The sequence below is a fragment of the Chionomys nivalis genome, chromosome 4 (genome assembly GCF_950005125.1).
Source record: "Chionomys nivalis chromosome 4, mChiNiv1.1, whole genome shotgun sequence".
Lineage (NCBI taxonomy): Eukaryota > Metazoa > Chordata > Mammalia > Rodentia > Cricetidae > Chionomys > Chionomys nivalis.
This window is the reverse complement of record NC_080089.1, coordinates 55,210,396-55,231,372: the sequence shown is the minus strand read 5'-3', so window position 1 is coordinate 55,231,372 and position 20,977 is coordinate 55,210,396. Positions and strand designations below refer to the sequence as shown.

Genomic DNA, 20,977 nt, shown 5'->3' with positions numbered 1-20,977 from the left:
CCTGCTCTGTTCAGTAGCACTAGAATGCCCCCAAATTTGTATTTGTGTGCAAAGCATCAACAGTCAGAATGTCATAGAATCTGATTCTGGTTCTTTTTTCTCTTCCCCTATATCAGTGAAACGATAGAATCACTGAATATGTTCCATGTAGTATGTCCCGCTGTGGGAAGGCAACTTCAGCCCAGGGCTCCCTTCATGGTCTGACTCTGTAATCTTGATGCTCTCTCCTTGGTATTCAGACCTATGTGATTTATTAACTCAGGAATACCTTGCTTGTGTGCATATTAGTTGGGAACTTGCCCACTATGATGACCTGAATAAGGTGTTTACTTACATGAAAAAGTTTCTATGTATGGGTGTTTTGCCTGCTTGCATGTGTTTGCAGCACATGCATGCAGTACCTATACAGGTCAGAAGAGAGTGTGTTGTAGAATATTATTTAAGGTGTCTTACATTTGTTTATGTTCTGGAATATTTGTTTAACAATGTAAAGGTGTTGCTTTTGTTTATGCAGCGTTTGTTTAACTCTGTGAAGCTATGATTCTTGCTTGTTTAAAACACCTGATAATCTAATAATTAACCAAGCAGGAGAAAGGATAGCTGAGGCTGGCAGGCAGAGAGCATAAATAGAAGGAAGAACGAAAGAGCAGGGGGAAATGCAAGAGAACAAGGAGAGAAGGACTTCAGGGGCCGGCTACCCAGCAACCTAGCCACCCACAAAGAAAGAGTGAAAGTAAGATTCACAGAAGAAAAGGAAAAACCCAGAGACAAAAGGTAGTCAGGATAATTTAAGTTAAGAAAAGCTGGCAAGAGTAAGCCAAGGTAAAGCCGGGAATTCATAAGTAAGAATAAGCCTCCATGTGTGATTTATTTGGGAGCTGGGTGGTGGGCCCCCCTGAAAGATCAAAGAACAAAGATTAAGAGCAAAAAACAAAACACAATTAACAACAAGGGTGTCAGATTCCCCTGGGACTAGAGTTACAGATGGTTGTGACCTGCTATGTGATTGCTGGGAATTGACCCTAGGTCCTCTGAAAGAGTAGCCAGTGCTCTTAACCACCATGTCATCTCTCTACCTCCTGTTTTATCTCTTTATGAAGTATTTAGTTCAGAAGCCAGCAAACTCTTTTGGTAAAGATATACTATTTGAAGCTTTGTGGGCACAGAATGTCTGTATTGCATATTTTTCTTTTGTCTTTAATGTCTTTTAGCTATGTGTATGTATGTATGCCGTGTATGTGCCTGGTGCCCACAGAGGCTAGGGAAGAGCATCAGGCCTTGAAACTGGAGTTAAGATGGTTGGGAGCTGTTGTGGGAGTTCTGAGAATCAAGTTTTGACCCTCTGGAAGTAGCAAGTGCTCATAACTGTTGAGCCATCTCTCCAGTCCCTCTTTTGCAGATTCTTACTTGTTAACATTTTAAAAAGTCCTAATCATTCTCTCGAGATTCTGACAAAAACAGGCCATGGGATGGATTTGGACTCCAAGCTGTAGTTTGATTTCTTTTTTTTGTTTGTTTGTTTTTTTTTTGTTTGTTTGTTTTGTTTTTCGAGACAGGGTTTCTCTGTAGCTTTGGAACCTGTCCTGGAACTCCCTTTGTAGACCAGGCTGGCCTCGAACTCACAGAGATCCGCCTGCCTCTGCCTCCCGAGTGCTGGGATTAAAGGTGTGCGCCACCACCGCCCGGCTTTTTTTTTTTTGGGGGTGGGGTAGTTTGATTTCTGGTTTAGTTATTTGTGGTCTTTATTACTGAAATTAACTGCTACAGAGTTTAGAGACCAAGTTTGTTTTTCCTGTATTCACACAATTTTTCTTATTAGACATTAAGCAATTTTGATGGATAATTTTAATAATTAATATCTTAATCATTTGAGCTTCTCGTACTGTTAGGGTCTAGCTCTTTATTGGTATAAGTGAGTTCTAATATAAATCTTAACTTGAAGTTTTATTTTTGTATATACCCACATTATTCTCTCACTGAACACTTCCTTTTTCCAACAAGCCCCCTTAATTCCATCTTTTTTTATAAAATGTATGACTCATGTGTTTAATTGGAGTTGCTTACATGAGCATGAGTGGATACGGCTATTTATTTTAGTAAGGTCAGCTTAACAGTGTCTATACTACTGAGGAATTGACTTCCCCTCCTTCAGCAACCATTAAATGCCTGTAGTTTTTTAGGGAGGGAGGGAGCTTCCTAAGCTCCTCCTCCAGGCATGATGGCATGTTCTCCAAGTCCTATGTTGTGAAGGTCTTGTGCAGTTAACCATAACGTGTGAGTTCATAAGCTCAATAACTGTGCCATGTCCAGAAGACAGAGTTGCCTAGCACTATCCCCTTCTCCATCCCTTCTGTTCTTTCTGCCTCCATGTCCATGATGTTCTCTAAGCCTATAAATGTCCTATTTAGGGCTGACCATTCAATAGTAGCTCATTCTCATCACTTTGAGTCTTTGTATTCTCCACTGCCCAGTGCAGAAAGTTTTTCTGACCAATGCTAAACTCAGCACTAACCTGTGTGTGCAAACATTAAGTATTTAGAGGGCAGCTTGGCAAATGTTACTTAGCCAAATGTTTGTAGTTGGTTCCTCCTAGGACCTTTGACCTTCCCAGCTATGGACTTTTGTCCAGATTTACAGTGTCAGATATGATTTTTTCCCACAGAGAAAATTGGTTAACAGTCATACCTGCTGTAGCAGTGAGTACATGCTGCCTGACAGACAGGTTGGTGTTGTAGCACACAGGGTTCCCAGCTGGGTAAGACTTGCTGACTTCCCTCCCCCAGCAGCTCACCAGCACTCTGAAAGCTAGCCAGCAGGGAGGAGGTGTCCAGCTCCATTCTAGATTGATTTCTCTGTTTTGCAATGGCAGTGCGTGGTGTCTTGGTTCTTGATCAGCAGGGCTTTCCCATTTATTTCTGGTGGGCAACCAAGAGCAATGCTAATTTTTGGGACCCTTTAGGGCCTCCCTGACCAACAATTCAGGAAGGTTCCTATACCCAGCACTGGGATTTCTGTCTAATAAACTGTAGCTTCTGGGAGCAACATTATTTGTCCATGTGGGATACTTCCATTTTCTTTTCAATTATATTTTTAAGTTAGCTCATGAAGTGGTAGGTCTCTATAGGATTTTTAAAAAAATACATCCTCAATATTGGTTAACTCTTCCCCTTACCCATTCATTTCTTCATTTCCCACCCTACTCTTGCTTATTCAAAAGATATTACTAGATAAAGGACTTGTGTTTTGAGTGTGTTTTGTCTCTGTGTATATGGTAAATGTGTGTGAATATGCAGGTGTGTGTCCACATGCATGTGGAGGCCAGAGCAAGACATCAGGTGTTCTCCCCTATTGCTGTTGGCCTTATTACCTCGAGACAGTGAGCTCTCTGAATTTGCCTGTATCTGCTCCTAAATCCCAGGGTCACGGGCACATAGGGCATGCCAGCCTTTTTATATGGCTGCTGGGATTCTAACTCAGGACCTCATGCCTACAGAGCAAGTGCTTTTACCCACTGAGCCATTTTTCTAGTCCCAGGACTTAGACTTTTTTAAGGCTCTTGTTGACTATTAAAACATTGCTTTCCAGAAAGGTTTTTACTAGTTTACATAATGAAGAACCATATACAAAGGTAGTCATCATATATATTGTTCTAATATATATTGTGGTCTAATACATTATATAATCTAGAACAGCCTAGGTTATGCTATAGTAACAAACAATCCCCCAAAACTTTGTGACTTATTACAACAAAGTGTTTTTGTATGTGTTTTGTTTGTGTATGTATTTTGTTGTTGTTGAACCTACCATTTTGAGTCATTTAGGTGGCCATCCTCTCCACAACTTTCATCTATCCCATTAGTTACTTCTGTAATCTCTGTGCTGGTCTTCCAGTTGTGTGGTGGCCTAAAGTTTATACCTAGAAATGTTTCAGTCTATATCCATTTAGTAGTAAGATAGATATGCCAAACTTGAAAGAAGGTCATGAAGTGCAGTCTTACCATGAATTAAATTTTTTTCTATTATTCATTTATGGTAGGGAGCCCAAGCATGCTACTGTGGATGTGTGCAGTCAGAGAACAACTTGTGGGACTCAGCTCTCTCCTTCTGCTATGGAGGTGCCAAGAATTGAACTCAGGTCATCAGGCTTGGCAGCATGTACCTTTATCCATCAAGTCATTTTGCCTTTGACAAATGACCAAAACTTTAAAAACAACTATAATTCATCAAGAAAAGATGATGATAGCTTATTTTAATTTGATTTTTTGCCAATATAAAGAATTTTGTTTTGTATTTAGAAGACTTTTTAAAATTTAAGTTTCTGTTTGATTTATCTTTTATAAATATGTTCTCTTGGCTTGCTTTTACACTTTCTAGTTTTCTTTTTTCTTTCTTTCTTTTTTTTTTTTTTTTTTTTGATTTTTCGAGACAGGGTTTCTCTGTAGCTTTGGTGCCTGTCCCGGAACTAGCTCTTGTAGACCAGACCAGGCTGGCCTCGAACTCCCAGAGATCCCAGAGTGCTGGGATTAAAGGCGTGCGCCACTACCGCCCGGCTCGACTTTCTAGTTTTCAAAATAAGTTTTTTGTTTTGTTTGTGGAGATAGTAGTCATTGATAGTACTAGTACAGAAGCCAATTTTTCTCTCTCCTCTCCTCTTTTCTCTCCTTCCCTTTCCTCCCCTTTCTTTCCTTACCCCTCTCGTATGTGTGTGTGTGTGTCCGTGTCCGTCTGTGTGTGTGCCCGTCTGTCCCTGGAGAAGTATGGTGGGTGCTCTTATCGGCTCTCTGCTTTATTCCATTGAGAAAGGGTCTCTCAAAGAATTTGTAGCTTACAGCTAGCTGGCCCCTGAGTTCTGGGGAGCCATTTGTTTTTGCCCTCATGCTGGGTTTACAGCTGTGTGAGTAGTTATAATCCCCCCTTTTATTTGGATGCTAGTGATCCAAATTCTGGTTTTTGTGCTTGTGCAGCAAGTTTCATGCCTTAGTGTTTCTATTGCTGTGATAGCTTATAAATTCATCACTGAGAGAAGCTAGGGCAGGAACCTGGAGCCAGGAACTGGAACAGAAGCCATGGAAGAGTGACTTACAGGTTTAACTTCTCATTGCTTGCTCACACCTGCTGTCTTATAGCTCCCACGACTACCAGCCCAGAGTTGCACACTCATAGTGAGCTGGGCCTTCCCATATCAATTATCAATAACGAAAAGGTATCACAGGTTTACCTACAGGCCAATCTGGTGGGCCATTTTCTCAATCTAAGTTCCCTCTTTCCAAATGACTGGATTGTGCCAGGTTGACATAAAACTAGCCAGCACATGCACTAACTCATTGAACTATCTCCCCAGCTCCAAGAGTTCTTTCTTAATTCTTGACTTGGTACAGGCCTCTAAAGAACAAATGATCACAAAAGAATTAGTAAAATAATCAAGTTAAGGTTTCTCAGGGTGAAGAATTAAAGGGCCAGCTCAGATTTAGTTTTATTGACCATGTGTTTTTCTCCTCTTCATTTTAGGTGTCTGTCTAACCCAGGACTCATGCTCTAGATGGTTCCTGGTGATCTGTCTTACAAACCTAAGGTGAGATATTCATGAATGCATTTGTCACTTCAAATACATTTTATTATGAGAATGTGTTGCTTCTGAAAAAGTTAAGGTGGCACTCACTGTCTTTTCCTAAGTGTTTTAGTGGGAAGCAAAACTTGTTTGTAGTTTTTTATGGGCTATTTGGGAAATAAACTGGCTCCATTGCTAAGATACTTTGGAGTGTCCTCTGTCCGTCCTTCCTTCCTTCCTTCCTTCCTTCCTTCCTTCCTTCCTTCCTTCCTTCCTTCCTTCCTTCCTTCCTTCCTTTATTCTTCTCTTATATATTACATCCTAACTATAGTCCCCCCTCCCTTCAGTCTCTTCTTCCCACCTCCTCTTTCTCCCAAATATACCTGCTTCCATCTCCCCTCAGTAAAGAGCAGGCCTCTCAGGGACACGGCCAAACATGACATAACAAGTTGCAATAGACCATGCACATACCATCACATGAAGACGGAATGAGGCAACCCAGTCAGAGGAAAACGGTCCTACAAGCAGGCAAAAAAAGTCAAGAGATAGTCCCCGCTCCTACTGAAAAGTCCCACAGAAACACCAAGCTCCACAGCCATAACGTACATGCAGAGGGCCTAGATCACACTCCTACAGGCTCGCTGAACCTTTCCAGCCCCCATGAGTCCTGATCAGTTGATTCTGTGGGCTGTGTTCTCATGGTTCTCATGACTAATCCCTTTGGCTCCTACAATCTTCTTCTTCCTCCTCCACAGGACTCCCTGAGCTCTGCCTACTGCTTGGCTGTGGGACTCAGCATTTGTTTCCATCAGTTGCTGGGTGAAGTCTCTCTGGTCTCTTTGATGAGGACTCTATTAGGTTCTGGTCCCAGAACACTCTACAGGCAGGACAAACTTTAGGGTCGAAGGTGTTGTGCCTGGGTTGGTGTTCCAATCCCTCCACTGGAGTGAGTTTTTAAAATTTCTTTCTCTTGAAAATGGAGTTTAAGTGTATGCTGCTAATCTGACACACTTAACGAAAAATTTGCCACTTTAATCTAATGGTTTTTAAATTATGTATGTATGTATGTATGTATGTATGTATGTATGTATCTATCTATCTATCTATCTATCTATCTATCTATCTATCTATTTATTTTGAGGCAGTCTTACTATATAGCTCTGATTGGTCTGGAACTTCCTTTGTAGGCCAGTCTGGCTTAAACTCTCAGAGATCTATTCACCTGCTTCCTGCTTCTTGGGTGCTGGAATTAAAGGTGTATACCATCGCACCAACTCCTGTGGTGTAACAGTTAATGCTCTGGACTCTGAATCCAGCCATCCGAGTTCATATCTTGGTGGAACCTGTTCCTTGAGGAAGAAACCTGATCAGTCATCCTCATCAACTCAGATCATGAAACCCAATATAAGCAGACTGTGCATGCATGCTTCATTGCTGGGGGCACGTTTCACCATCACACCCTACTCTGATATGTCCAAAGACATCCTCTATTAGTTAAGTCAGATTAAAACAACTGCTATTTTACAAGGTCAACTGGAAGAGGTTTCTGTAACTCTACTGTCTCACACTCAGTTATCATCTATAATTCCCTCTGTTTGTAGCCCTATGTAATAAGGTGTATCCATTTATGTGCTAAATTGGTTTCCACACAAAGTTTCCCTTTTACAGAGTTTCTGAAGATAACATTCTACCCTGAAGCTAATCCTTACCTGCCTTGGCTCAAGTTCTCTTCATTTCCAAATTTTCTATTAAAAAAAAATTGGGGTTAAAAAAAAAATTGGGGCAGGCTGTGACAGTAGCTCAGTTGGTAGACTACTTACGTAATGCTCACAAAGCTGTAGGTTGGCTCCCCAGCTTAACATTAACCTGGCATGGCAGTGCATGCTTGTAATACCAGCACCTGGGAGGAGGAGACCGGAGGACCAGAAGTTCAAGGTCTTTCCTACCTTGAGAGCTTGAGGCTAGACAGATTAATACATGAAACCCAGGCACCAAAAAAGATTTTTTCCCCCTTTCATTTAAAAAATTTGAAGTGGTCCATTGCATCTCTAGTCTAGTCTTCTCCTGGGAGTCCAGGTGCTCTAAGTCATTCTTGTCGCTGTCGACATGGTAGTTCTTTCCCTCAGAGATGAATGTCAGATGTCAGTCTGATTTTCAGAATCCTTCAGTGTCTTTGGATTCCATGGTATTTTAGACTCCTTGAGGTCTTTCTCCATGTTTCCCCCTAGCGTCCTAAACATGATTGTTTAGTTCAGAGCACATCTTTACTGAGAAATAATTTACATATCATAAAACTGACTTGTTTAAAGTGTACAGCTTAATAATTTTTGTTATATTTCAGAGATGTACAACCATTATCACAATTTAATTTTGAATTATTTCAACACTCTGAAAAGTACTAAATCACAGTAATCATCCCCGCTGGCTGCTGATCTGCTATGGGCATTTCTTCCGCATTCTATCAAGTCTCAACGTTCACCCATGTGGTAGCATGTATCAGTACCCATTACTTTCATAGAAGAATGATAGTCTGTTGTTTGCATTCGGCTCTGTGCTAGAGAAAGAGTTTCTGAGTAGTCAGGTTTTTTTGTTTGTTTGTTTTTCAAGGGTTAAAATAAAATTCTTTGCTATTTTGGTTGACTTAAGATAAACAAGAGGCTGAACCTAAGGAAGTACAAGCCCCTGCTGCCAGGCAGCTCAGCCAAGGAGGTGGTGACCCTCCCTCTCAGTGCTTAGGACACTGAAGTGTTGTAGATCCAGGGTGGACTGAGGACCAGATAAGAGAGAAGGGTGGAAGTGTGCTGAAGGAGACTGCAGAACCAAGTCTTCCTGTTGCCCAGCTTGTAGTGAGAGGATCTCAAAGGGCCTAAGGAAAGGCCTCAACTGAAGGCCACAAAGAAACTTCTGAATGATGCTACCTGATCTAGGAATGCAGCTCTGCTTCAGCGTGTGGTAACTGTGGGCATGTGCTGGATGGGGTGGGGCATCTTCTGTGCAGTTCTCTTCAGGGCTGCAGCCTACTGGCTTTCTCAAGTTTGCTCCAGTCACCAGATGTCCAGGCTCTCTGCACAGCCCTTATCTTCAGTACCCGTCATTCATTTCCCCTTGAGTCCTAGTGGTTCACACACTGCCCTGTGAGTGGACCCAGGGCGTTCTGGGATTCCAGGGTGGTGGAAAGTGGTCTCCGGGAGTGAGTCTCAGTACCACTACTGCCTTTTGATGCTCAGCGCTGTTCACTACTTAGGAAGAGATGTGGCCACGGAGGTCCAAACCCTTCATAATCTAAAGGAAATGTTACTGATAATCCTTCAGGAGACATGCCAGGCTTCACTATTCTGAGCCTTTATTCTTTTTAGTCTGTTTTGTTATATGTCCAGAAGGGCTTCTCTAAGTTGGCATTGTTTTTATACTTCTGCCTAGAACCTTTTAGTGCCTTACCTTTCCTTGGAGATTAAGTTCAGATACTCACATTGCCTTTTGCACTTTGCTTGTGACCATTGCTCACTTTTTCATCCTTACCTATTTTTTAAGTCTTTTTTTTTTTTTTTTTTTTTTGCTGGTAGGTAATCTTTCCTACCTGTACTGCTGCACATAAGTATCAAGCAGATGTATATTTTCTTAGTGGCTTTTTGACATGTATTATGATGGGACTCATTTAATATTTAAATGCTTTACCATTCAATTGACCATTCTCCAGGTTTTCTTTTCCCAGTCTAGCTGTTCCTTTAGCTACTTAATAATGCAGTATTTGTAAAATAATTACTGTGTGAAAGTGACTCATCCTGACTAAGTACAGGGCTCATTGACCTGTTTGCAGAAGAATTAGCTTACTTTCTGAGCATGAAAGAAAGAAGGGCAGTTTAAAGGGTTGACTAAGGAACTTAACATTTATGAATAGTAGAGGCATTAATGATAGAAACAGTAAACTTTTTGATTATGATAGAATAAAGCAGATCAGTGCACACCTATATGGTTAAAAATCTATGAATAAAATAATAAAAATGATTCTGTCTACTTTGTCCTAAGCTAATATTAATTAAAATTTCAGTTTGGAAAATATATAAAAACCTTGTTTTGGGGGAATTTGTTCCTATAATAAACATTTTTATATCATGAAGCTGACTTATTCTGCTTGATACAGCATGGGACTATATCCTAGATGTGACTAGATTATGGACTGAATAAACAGTTCTTGCTGAGCAAATTTCTTTGTGTACTCAAGTCATGTGTGAGGAAGGCTTTCGGCCGCTGTTTAAGGGACCTAGGAGGAAGTGCCATAGGTTTTACTCATGATTCCAGTCTGACTGGCTGACATTCGGTGACTTCCTTCTCCTTCTTACTGTGCAGACAGTTTGTGTGTACATGTGAGAGTGCTCTATAACTGGGAGTCCAGATTCGGGGCTCCTCTGCCATCGTTTTAACTCCAGACTGGCCAAGCTCTAGCTGGAGCTTTTGTTTGTAAGTAAGTACCATTAACAGTGTGTATGTTCAGTTCTTACAACTTAGGACTTAGAGTTATTTTTTCCTTTATCTTCTGCTTACTCTCATTTCCCTGCTGATACACATGACTGTCAGGTAGTAAGCCTAAATTCTATTTATTTTCACCGGTTTTGTTTCATTTAATAATGATATAGTGTGGTTGGTTGGTGGTATTCCTCATTTTCCTGTTGAGGAAAACTCTAGAGAGATTCCATAGCTACTGAATGGTGGGGGTGTGGTCCCACCAGATTTCTGAAGACAGTGTTCCTTCTTTTAAACATGTGGCTTAAGTGAAGACCTGTTGCTGTGTACCTCAGCTAAAGCAAACTTTGTAATCTCAGTTTCCCCATTTGTCCTCAATAATGGTTAGTGTCTAACCAAAACACTGATCTCTTCTGATCCACAGACCTTTGTCTTGGAATCACTCAGGTTTTTTTTTTTTCTGCTAAGTTTTCCTGGTGGTCATTACTTGTCTAAAGTTCTATATGAGTAGTTCATTTGTCATAGTTTTAGTTTTGCTTTTTTCCCCCAAGCGATGACTTTGAGATGGTTGTAGCACTTTGAGATCTCACTTGCTGCTGCTCTTAAAAACATCAGAATCCATAAAACTTGAACAGTGCTGGATTTCTTTTCTGCTCTGTGAATATGGAAAGTTTATCCCAGCATTAAAGTCCTCTTCTGCCTAGCCCTGTGGGAAATAGTTTTCCCTCAGCTGCTCATTTGCTGGATCATTCTCATTATTTAGTGTCTGTTAGATTTCCTTGTCAGCTCACTAGAAATTAGTGTACCCTAACCTGGTTTGTTTCATGACTTGTGTATTGTTTCTTAGCACCTAATCACTAATTGATTGTCATTCATTTTACTTTTACTTCTCATGGGCTCAAGGGACAGTGTGTTTTATTGTTCTATTCCTAGGATCTGAAATAGTGTCTACCATAATAGTGATCTAATAAATGCCTTTGACGTACCAAAGAATGAATGCATTTTCTGTTTATGTATCAGTATCTTCTTCCTTCCTTTCATTTCTTTCATTTCTCTGTGCCTGCCCTCCCTCCCTCCCTCCCTCCCTCCCTCCCTCCCTCCCTCCCTCCCTCCCTCCCTCTCTAACTGCCTCCCTCCTTCCTTCTATCCTTTCTTACTCTCTTGGGAAGTAAGAATCTATCAATGTTTTCTTCAGTTAATGTTTATGTACCTTTGATATTTTTCCTTTGGTTTGTTATTCTGTCCCTAGTAGGAGGATGGGAAAACCTCTCAATTCTTTATTGTTGTTTGTTTGTTTTTTTGAGACAGGGTTTCTCTTTGTAACAGTCCTGGCTGTCCTGGAGCTCACGCTCTGGACCAGACTGGCCTTGAACTTGCTGAGATCTCTGCCCCTGCCTCCCAAGTACTGCTTCCCAAGTACTGGGATTAAAGGCGTGCGCCACCACTACCTGGCAACCTTACAATCCTTAAACTTGAGAAGTGACTATTTCAGTGTACCCACTGCTTTCTGGGTTGGTGTCAGGGCCGGTATAGTCTAGTCACAAACGCAATGAACGGGTGAGAAAGCTGACTGCCAACATCTGCTGCCATCCTGCTTGAGTTGTCCTTTCCCCCAAGGGCTTGTCACTGTCAGCTCAGCAAAGTGAAATCCCCTTCTCACAAACACCTTCTGCAGGACCGTGGGACAGAAATGAAGGCGGGTTTACAAAGTAAGCTAAAATGTGTTGCCAGACAAAGCAGAACAATTTCCTGCTGCTCTCACTTGAGTCCTGAGTCAAGATAGCAACATGTATTCTCAGGAGGAATGACATTGAAACTCTTGTCACGTCCAAAGGGTAGAGTTAATAGCGTATTTACCAGTACTGGTAACAATGTGACAACTGCACAGTGTAGACTTGATTCTTAGAGCTCCTGTTTATGTCATAGTCTTCTGTATTTGTTTAACTTTATGAAAAAGAAAAGGAATTTTTGAAGTCTGGTTTCTTTGCCATTTTATTCTTTCAGCTCTTATTTTATTCAATGTAAATCTCTCTCTCCCCCTCCCCGCTGTGTGTGCACATTGCATGCATGCCATTGTGTATATGCTTGTGTTCATGTGCACTCACATGGAGCCCGGTGTCATCCTCTATTGTGTTCTGCCGTATTTCCTCAAGAGAGGGTCTCACTGAGTCCGAAGCTTGCTGTTTTTGCTGGGCTGTTGGCTAGCAAGTTCTCTAGACCCTTCTGCCTTTGCTCCCTGATGGTAAGTTTACAGGTGTGTATAGCTATGCCCTACTTTTTTTTTTTTTAAAAATGAATTATTGTAAAAACCCTTTCTTGAAGGTTTATGTCATTAAATTCTGCTGAAAATATTTTGTTTCAAAAATTAAGAGGAGTTCCATGTAAAATAGGGTACTAAATAACTTTTTAGTTGTGTGAGATGCATGGTAAAATGCTCTCTAATGAATTGACAAAAATCACATAGTCATCACAATTAATGGAGAAGTTTAAGATTTAACACCTTTCATGATGAAAACAGTTATCATCAAACTAAGAATAGAAGTGTTTCACCTAATGAAGTCCATTTATGCAGTGCTCACAGCCAGCCTTACACTGCAGCGTGAACTGTATGCTTTTCCTCTGACATCAAGAGCAAAGCAAGGACACTGTATTAGGAATTCCAACCAAAGCAATCAGAAAAAGAAAATGAAATGTTCCAACCTGGATAAGAAAAAAAATTTCTGTTTGCAGAGAACTTAATGTTATAGGTAGGAAATTCTAAGATTAAGCAAAAAAATTGTTAGAATTAACAAACTCAGCTGTTTGAGACCATCCATACTAGCCCACTGAATAATGTATTTAAATACTTTAGCAGTGCAACAGTGTGAGAAATAAAAAGTAGTAAATTTTACTAATGAGGTGAAAAACTTTAAACATTGAAAACTACTAAGTACTATAGAAGAAATTAAAGACACCATTTATGTCTTCTATTTATGTAACGGAGACATATTACGTATTCATGGATCTGAAGACATTGTTACTATACAAAGTTTATAGACTCAGTATAATTCCTATCAAAACCCCTGCGATTTTTTTTTCAGAAATAAAAATTCATCTTAAACTCTTGGAATCTCAAGGGTTCTGAAATAAAATCCCATGAAAAGAACTAAGTGGAAGTCATATGCCTCCCAGTTATCTCAGAACCTAAAACTGGGTGCCCAGGATGACTTAGTGAGTAAAGTGCTTCCCATGCAAGTCTGAAAACCTGAGCTTAAACCCTGTGCTGGCATAAGCTAGAGTCATCAGAAAGGAGAGAGCCTCATTTGAGAGAATGTGTGCAGAAAATTGGCATGTAGGCAAGCCTGTAGAATATTTTCTCAAATTGGCGGTTTATGGAGAAGGGACCATCCAGCCCATTGTGGGCAGTGCTACTCCTGGTCTGGTGGCTCTGATTCTATAAGAAAGCAGGCTGAGCAAGCCATGAGAAGCAAGCCAGTATGCAGCACACCTCCATGGCTTCTGCATCAGGTCCTGCCTCCAGGATTCTCGCCTGTTTGAATTCCTGTCCTGACTTCCTTTGGTAATGGACTTTGATATGGAAATAAGCCAAATAAACCCTTTCCTCCCCGAATTGCTTTGGTCAAGGTGTTTTCTCACAGCAGTAGTAACCCTAACTAAGACATCCCCCAAACCCATTTTTAAAAGCCAGGTGCTGTGGCACACATCTCTAACCCCTGCACTCTTATGGGGGAGATGGAAGATGAGCACAGACTTGCCTGGATGCTCACAGGCCTAGCAACCCTGAATGTGCAGAGTAGCAGAAACGAGAGACTCTGCATTAATAAAGTGGAAGTAGAGAATTGACTTCTTAGAGTGGTCTGTCCTCTGACTTCCACATGTATGCCATGACACATACATGCCCACACTTACACACAATCCCACATACATAATAAAGTTTAAAAACTAAAACAGAGCTATAATAATCCAAATTGTGTGGTACTGGCATGAAGACAGGAGTAGAGCAATGCAGTAGAACTAAAAGCTCAGAAATAAACCCTTTTTTGTTATGTTATGTCAAGTGATTTTTGTATATAGCAAGACCATTCCTGGGCAAGGTCAGATTTATTTGTATTTTCAACAGTTGGTGTTGAGAAAACAGGATAGCCCAAGATAACAATTGAAATTAGAACCTTACCTTATATTGTATATAAAAATTAGTCCAACACAGTTCCAAGACTAGGGTGTAAGAGCTAACAAAGAACTTTCAGAAGAAACTCCAGGTGAAATGCCTCATGTCATTGGGGTTGGGAGTTATTTCTTGACTAGTACACCAAAAGCATAGACAGTAAAATAAATCAGGGTCAGTTGAGCTTCATTAAAATTAAAAATCTCTACTTTGGCCGGGCAGTGGTGGCACACGCCTTTAATCCCAGCACTCGGGAGGCAGAGGCAGGCGGGTCTCTGTGAGTTCGAGGCCAGTCTGGTCTACAAGAGCTAGTTCCAGGACAGCAACCAACATAATGAAAAGGCAACCTAAAAAGTGGGAGAAATATTTGCAAATCATATATTTATTTAATAAGGGATCGATATGTTCAGAATGCATAAAGAATCTAAAATATATTCAGAATGCTCATCGGTATACAGTTGGGCAAAATCATGTAACACAAAACTTGTAACAGTGCATGTAGATGCGCATTTTGTGATATGATGGGATGTGAAAACATATTACCTTAACCATCGTAAGCTATTGCTTATCTGTGAGCTGCTGCCACTGCCCAGCGTTCTGAGAGAATATAATAGCATACTCTACTAGTCAGGGAAAGATAAGAACTCTAAACTGGCTATAGAATAGGTGTCATCTTTACGCTAATGTAAATTTAAAAACGTGTGCCGAGATCTCTGTCACACACTTGAGCTTTGCAAAACTCAACACTAGTTTTGAGATTCACTTTGTTAAAACATAAAAGAAAAATTTAAAGTTTAATTTATAGTAAGTCTTAATATTCTTAAGAAATAAAACTTTCATGTTTTTCTCCAGAATCTGCTATGATTTTTTTTATGGCTTAAAGGTCTTAATTAAGTTTTTTTTTTTTTTTTGTCCATCTATTCAGTGTATGCTTGTGTATTTCAATCAGAGAACACCTTGGGAGTTGTCTCCTTCCACTGCAGGTTCCAGGTCATTATCAGATTGGTGGCAAACACCTTTTCCTGCTGAGCCGTCTCACTGTCACCTACATTTTCTTTATGGAATTTTAAAAATTAATTTATTTACTTTATTTTGAGGCTTGATTCACTGTGTAGCCCTAGCTGGCTGGAATTCATGGAGATCCGCCTGCCTCAGCCTCCTGAATGCTGGGATTAAAGAGTTCACCACCATGACCAGCTGTTATAAGATTTTTTTTTTCTTTTTCTTTTTCTTTTTGTGGTTTGTCGAGACAGGGTTTCGTTGTAGCTTTGGAGTCTGTCCTGGAACTAGCTCTTGTATACCAGGGTAGCCTCAAATTCTGCCTGCCTCTGCCTCCCGAGTACTGGGATTAAAGGTGTGCACCACCACCGCCCGGCTATAAGATTTTTAAAAAGAGGTTTTATTTAATTGATTTCACTGATGGTTTCTTTGTTGGAGTTGTGTACCTGTTAGTGTAGTGGATAAGTAGTTTTTGCATTCACAGTTGATTTCAGATTATTAAGTATATAGTGTTCTGTAGCTACACCTTTAAGGATAATCAGCAGAAGTTTAGGGAGATTCAATTATATCACATATGTCTCTTGTTGGAGAGCCTGCCTTTTATAGATTTATTTAGGTGTTACTTTTAAGCCTTAGCTTTGAGAGCATAAGTTGGCTTCAGATCTCATCCTGGATTGTTCTCCTACTTGTTTATTTGAGGTGTGTTCACATTGGCTTGAACATGTACATATAACACACATAGAGGAAGAAAGAACACAAATTAAAAACCGAGATGGGCAGATATGGTGGCACACATCTTTAATTCTAGCATTCAGGAGGCAGAACTCTGTGAGTTCCAGGCTAGCCAGGGCTACCCAGAGAGTTCTGGGAGAGGCAGGACTCCATAGAGAGACCCTGTTTTGTGTATATCCCTTACCCCTTACCCCCTGAGTTGGGGAGCTGGAGAGATGGTTCAATTCTTAAGAGCACTGGCTCCTATTTCAGAGGATCCAGGTTCAATTCCTAGCCCAGTGGTGACTTACAAGTGTGTAACTCCAATTCCAGGGGATCTGACATGCTCTCTGGCACCCACAGGCACCAGCTATGTAGTTGGTGCACCGACACACATGCAGTAAAATACTCATATATGTAAAATAATAGTCCTAAAAATCGAGTTGGTATGGGATCTATTCCTGATTGTATCTGTTTCCTGATATTTTATGTTCAGTATCTTTAGGTGCCAGGATGATGTTAACAGGCTATTCACTTCAAAAAAGCAACCATATTCTCACTTTGGTCATGCACTTTACATTATTGATTATAAATTTCAGTGATCATTCTTTCTTGATATTAAAATGACTATTCCCTGAACTTTTTTTTCTTGTTTTCAATGACATTTCCTGTAGCATCAGCTAGCTTGTTGGCTCCTGCCCACTTAGCCCCAAAATAGTCACACAGAAACTGTATTAATTCAATCACTGCTTGGCCCATTGGCTCTAGCTTCTCATTGGCTAACTCTTACATATTAATTTAACCCATTTCTTTTAATCTGTGTATTGCCTTGTGGCTGTGGCTTACCAGCAAGATTTCAACTGGCATCTGCCTCCCGCGGCTCCATGGATCTCTCTGACTCCTCCCTTCTTCCTCCCAGCATTCAGCTTTCACCGCCCCCCCCCCCAGCTAAGTTCTGCCCTGATATAGGTCCAAAGCAGTTTCTCTATTCATTAATGGTAATCACAGAATACAGAGGGAAATCCACATCAATTTCCTTTCCTCCCTCCCTCCCTCCTTCCCTCTTTCCCTCCTTCCTTTATCTTTTTCCAGACAGGGGTCCTTCTGTGTAGCCCTGGCTGTCCTGAAACTTGCTTTGTAGACTAGCCTGACGTCGAACTCACAGAGATATACCTGCCTCTACCCCCTGAGTGCTGGAATTAAATGTGTATACCACCATGCTCAGCTCAGTGACAGTTTCTTTATTCAAGTGTTACATCATTGTTATTCCTTTCGAAATAAAATATTAACTTTTTTTAATAGCTTTTATGACTCCGTTATCTTAGTTCAGTTTATGTGGACTTTTACTTTTCTGTTTCTCAGACTATAGGGGTACGTCAGACTTTATTTAGGTTGCCTTTTACTTCTGGCACCTGAATTTCTTTTATTGTTCTTTTTCTCAATCATTTTCTTATCTTTGTTTCCCTCCCCATGCATCTACTTTAATCCAGTTTATGTGTTTGGCTAATTGTTTAACACCGGAAAATGGGTGATGTATCTACTTTCCGTAAAAGGCCTGTGGCTGTATATTCCATTTTCTGTGTCAGGAGCTACAGCTTCATGCTGCTGCCTGTAGCAGGCCGAGCTTTCTCAGGGACCCCTCTTTGGGTAAGCTGGATTCTTGACTGCACTGCAGAACTTGGGGAAGCAAAGCAGGAGCTTTTAAGAACTGTTGTAAGTAGATTTAAGCATGAGAGTTAGTGAAGAGAGGTGTTTAGGGAAAGCATAGCACACATAGAAGTGTGGGTCTGGGCTTTTCAATATTCATATACCTGGTTTTGTGGGCTATGAAATTACATCATTCAAAGGGTTCCTACGGGGCCCTCTCCCTTTTCTCTTTCTCTGTAAATGAGTTTGTAGGGTGCTTCCTGAGGTGCACTGGGTGGGTCTGCAAGCTGATGGGATAGAGACATAGGCCGTAAAATGTTGTACAAGGAAGTCAGGTAAGTTTTTATTGTAATCAAAGTTTATTGTCTTGTTTGTGAGATTTTCAGAAAATTGTAGTTGTACAGCTGGGAAAGGAGCAAGGTCCTGCTCAAGGTTGTGTGTACACAGACCATGAGCACACCATTCATTACTGCTCTGACGTTCTTATTTGAAATGTCTCTATATACGAGGATTATTGAAATCAAGTTTAGTTAATTGTGTTGGTATTCTTTATCCTGAGCTGGTGAGACCACAGGCAGACTCTGGGGTCTCTGAATCACACCTCACTATACTTTATCAATACTGCAATAATAATCTTCAATTTATCTTAAGGAGACATGCATTTAAGAGTAAAACTGGAGGGTTGTTGGATGTTCTTTATAAAGCTCATTAAGAATTGGCAGGTTTTTCTTCAGAATGGCCATACAGTTTATATTCCTTTGAGCACTCCTTAAGGATTCTAGACTCCAACTCTCTTTCTCATGTATATAACTGGGCAGCCACATTGAACCAAGGAGTTGTTTTTATAAGCCTGGTGTGGTGGGCGCATGACTGTGCTCTCAGTCCTTAGGTAGTGGATGTAGGAGTTTTCTAAAGAAGGTAGAGATAAGAGGGCCCTGACTGGGGAAAGATGCCAAGTTGTTATCAATAAGATAAAGGCAGGCTACGATGGATCCTTCATTCAGAAGAGTATTAGGTGGAAAAGCCTTTGGTCTTAGTCAGCTTTCCTAAAGGGCTCTTTGTGGTTAGGGCAAGGCCTCCTGGACAAATAAGGCCTGCCCCCAGCCATGCAGACCATTTAGCTCAAAAGCTCTAAATGGTTAGGTTTTTGCATGTGCTCATTATGGTTCTTGGAATGCAAATGTGAATGAAACTAATTCTCAGACCTGGAAGCTTTGTGATTATAGATAAGTGGGTGCAAGGCTCATCTGCTCTTTTGGAAAACCTTTTTCGTTGTCTGAGAAGTTGACTCTTGTTGTGTAATGTTTGGTGGCAGCCAGCCCTTTGTTAGCCTTCCTATTTTACTTTCTAAAATTAAAATCTGTACTTCACTGTATATTCAGGATCCCATAACCATCGTATCTAACCTAGTGAGAGATCACCCAGGAAGGGACAAGATGGGTGTAGTGTTTATTTCTTAAAGTGTGGTGACTGGCGTGGGAGGGTATAATATTCTGGCAAGCCCCTTTGAACTGGTGAGGTAGACATTGGGAAATACTACCTGGAAGCATGAAGTAATTCAGAGTAATTAGCTATATAATATAATAATAGAGAAAATAGTGCTGGGGACAATAGAGTAAAGTGTGGTTTCCAATCTTTTTATAACTAAATTCCCATTTAAAAAAAAAAAACAAATTCCAGCCTGTGCTATTACGTTTGGTTACCCCCAGAGATGGAAGGTAAGCCCTTGTTGCTGTATCACAATAGACTTTAGACACTTGATAGTTCAGGGCCCAGAAGCCCTGACCTGGAACTGACCTGAAAGCCTCTTCCCTGAGGAGTAGCTTTCATGGTACCTGAAGGCTCATTGCCAGCTTCCAAAAGAGGAACGCAACCAACGGTTCTACCCAGTGATACACGTATGAGCACAACAAACACGGCACAGTAACCTAAAGGAGCAGCAGTGGCGCTCCTGCCTGTCGGTAACCAGCAGCGCTCTAATTGGATTTCAGTCCTCCTCAACCAGCCGGAGGTCAGATGGAGATTCTGGTGCTGTGCTGTGATGAGATCCTCTCCAGAAACATTTGAAGAGTGGGCTGGGGATCAAACCAGGTCCTTTGAATGAACAGCCAGGGCTCTTAACTCCTGAGCCATTTCTTCCGCCCCAGAACGAGCAAATTTTGGTACCATGCAAACTGAAAAGGTCTCAGGACTGGCATTGAATAGCTGTCAGTACCTCAGTTGCCTCATGAGATTTCATCATGTGTTGTGTCTCTAGCATTATGCCTCCCTTTATAGCAGGTAGCAAGCAAATACAATGTTTTTCTTTTTTTTTAAATTTGTATTTTGAATTTGTCTACTTGAGTGATGTTTGTTTCAGTTAAGGTAATTTTACATTGAGCGCTTTTAATGGTGAATAAAGAATGTTAACTGTGTGATGCCAGACCTTCAATATGTGCGTATGTGTACATGCACTATCAATTCTCCTTTTTATCATTATATAATTATCTCTTATTTTTAAAATGCTTGAAAATTTGTTATACAGCTTTATAGTAATTGTCCTAGAAACCCTATGATAGCAGTATGGCTAACAGCTTTACATGTCTGTATAAGATAAATGTGCTTCCCCCTTCCCCATTGAAAAAGAAATTGAGGATCGTACTGGGGAAGCTTTTTAAGAATGTGAATGTACTAAGGGGCCAGTCAGTGGATTAAGTTCATGTGGTACATTGTAAAGTGATCTCGAGCCTGTTATTGGAGAATGAAGGCTCCATTATCAGACTCGACTCATCTCCACTGGGACTACAGAGTAGTTAGTGGTCCTGGAGCAGCTGCGAGTGAGGGGGCTGTTCCGCGACACCAGAGTGTTCTTGAAGGCAGTGTCAACTATTGCTGTTTGAGGGTACTGTGTCCAAGGTGGGTTTCTTTCTTCATCACATTCCTATTGATTTCCAAGCTTGGAAGTATGAGTATGAATACCTTTTTAACTTTAATCATTTTTCCTTTGGATTTTAATAATAATACTGCTTTTTCTTAAAAAGTATTTAATGACTGATTTTTTTTTTGCAGAAAAATCTAGCATTTGTGTAGATTTCTTTTCTCATTTGGTGCAGAATTTTTCTTCTCAGGATTTACATAAAAATTCTAGCATCAATCTATAGCTTTTCTTTTAAGTAGAAATATTTTATTTTGGTGCTGGTGTACTTATAGTATGAGTTTCTACTAATGTTTAATATTAGTGTCTTATATGTTTATGTACATTATAAAAATGAGCGTCTTGTCTGTGTCTTATTGGCATAAAATAAGTTGATAAAGGAATTCAGACAGATATTTTAGAATCTATTAGCATCAGGTTTGAATCTTACGGCATTGGAATTTAGAGGGATTTGTGGGCTCTTGGGTGGCTGGTTTCAGACTGACTCCCACTCTCGCAGCAGCCGGTCTGCCTCAGAACTGGAGTCTGGGGA

General features: G+C 40.6%; 1 protein-coding gene across 3 annotated transcripts in view; it reads left to right on the top strand.

The window, feature by feature from the left end:
* The window catches only part of Peak1 (pseudopodium enriched atypical kinase 1), a 211,902-nt gene that overhangs the window by 35,325 nt on the left and 155,600 nt on the right, over positions 1-20,977 (top strand). For all 3 annotated transcript variants that reach the window (XM_057766600.1, XM_057766599.1, XM_057766598.1), the window contains exon 2: positions 5,509-5,572. The gene's annotated coding sequence lies outside the window, so the exon portion shown is untranslated. The remainder of the gene's footprint in view (positions 1-5,508; positions 5,573-20,977) is intronic.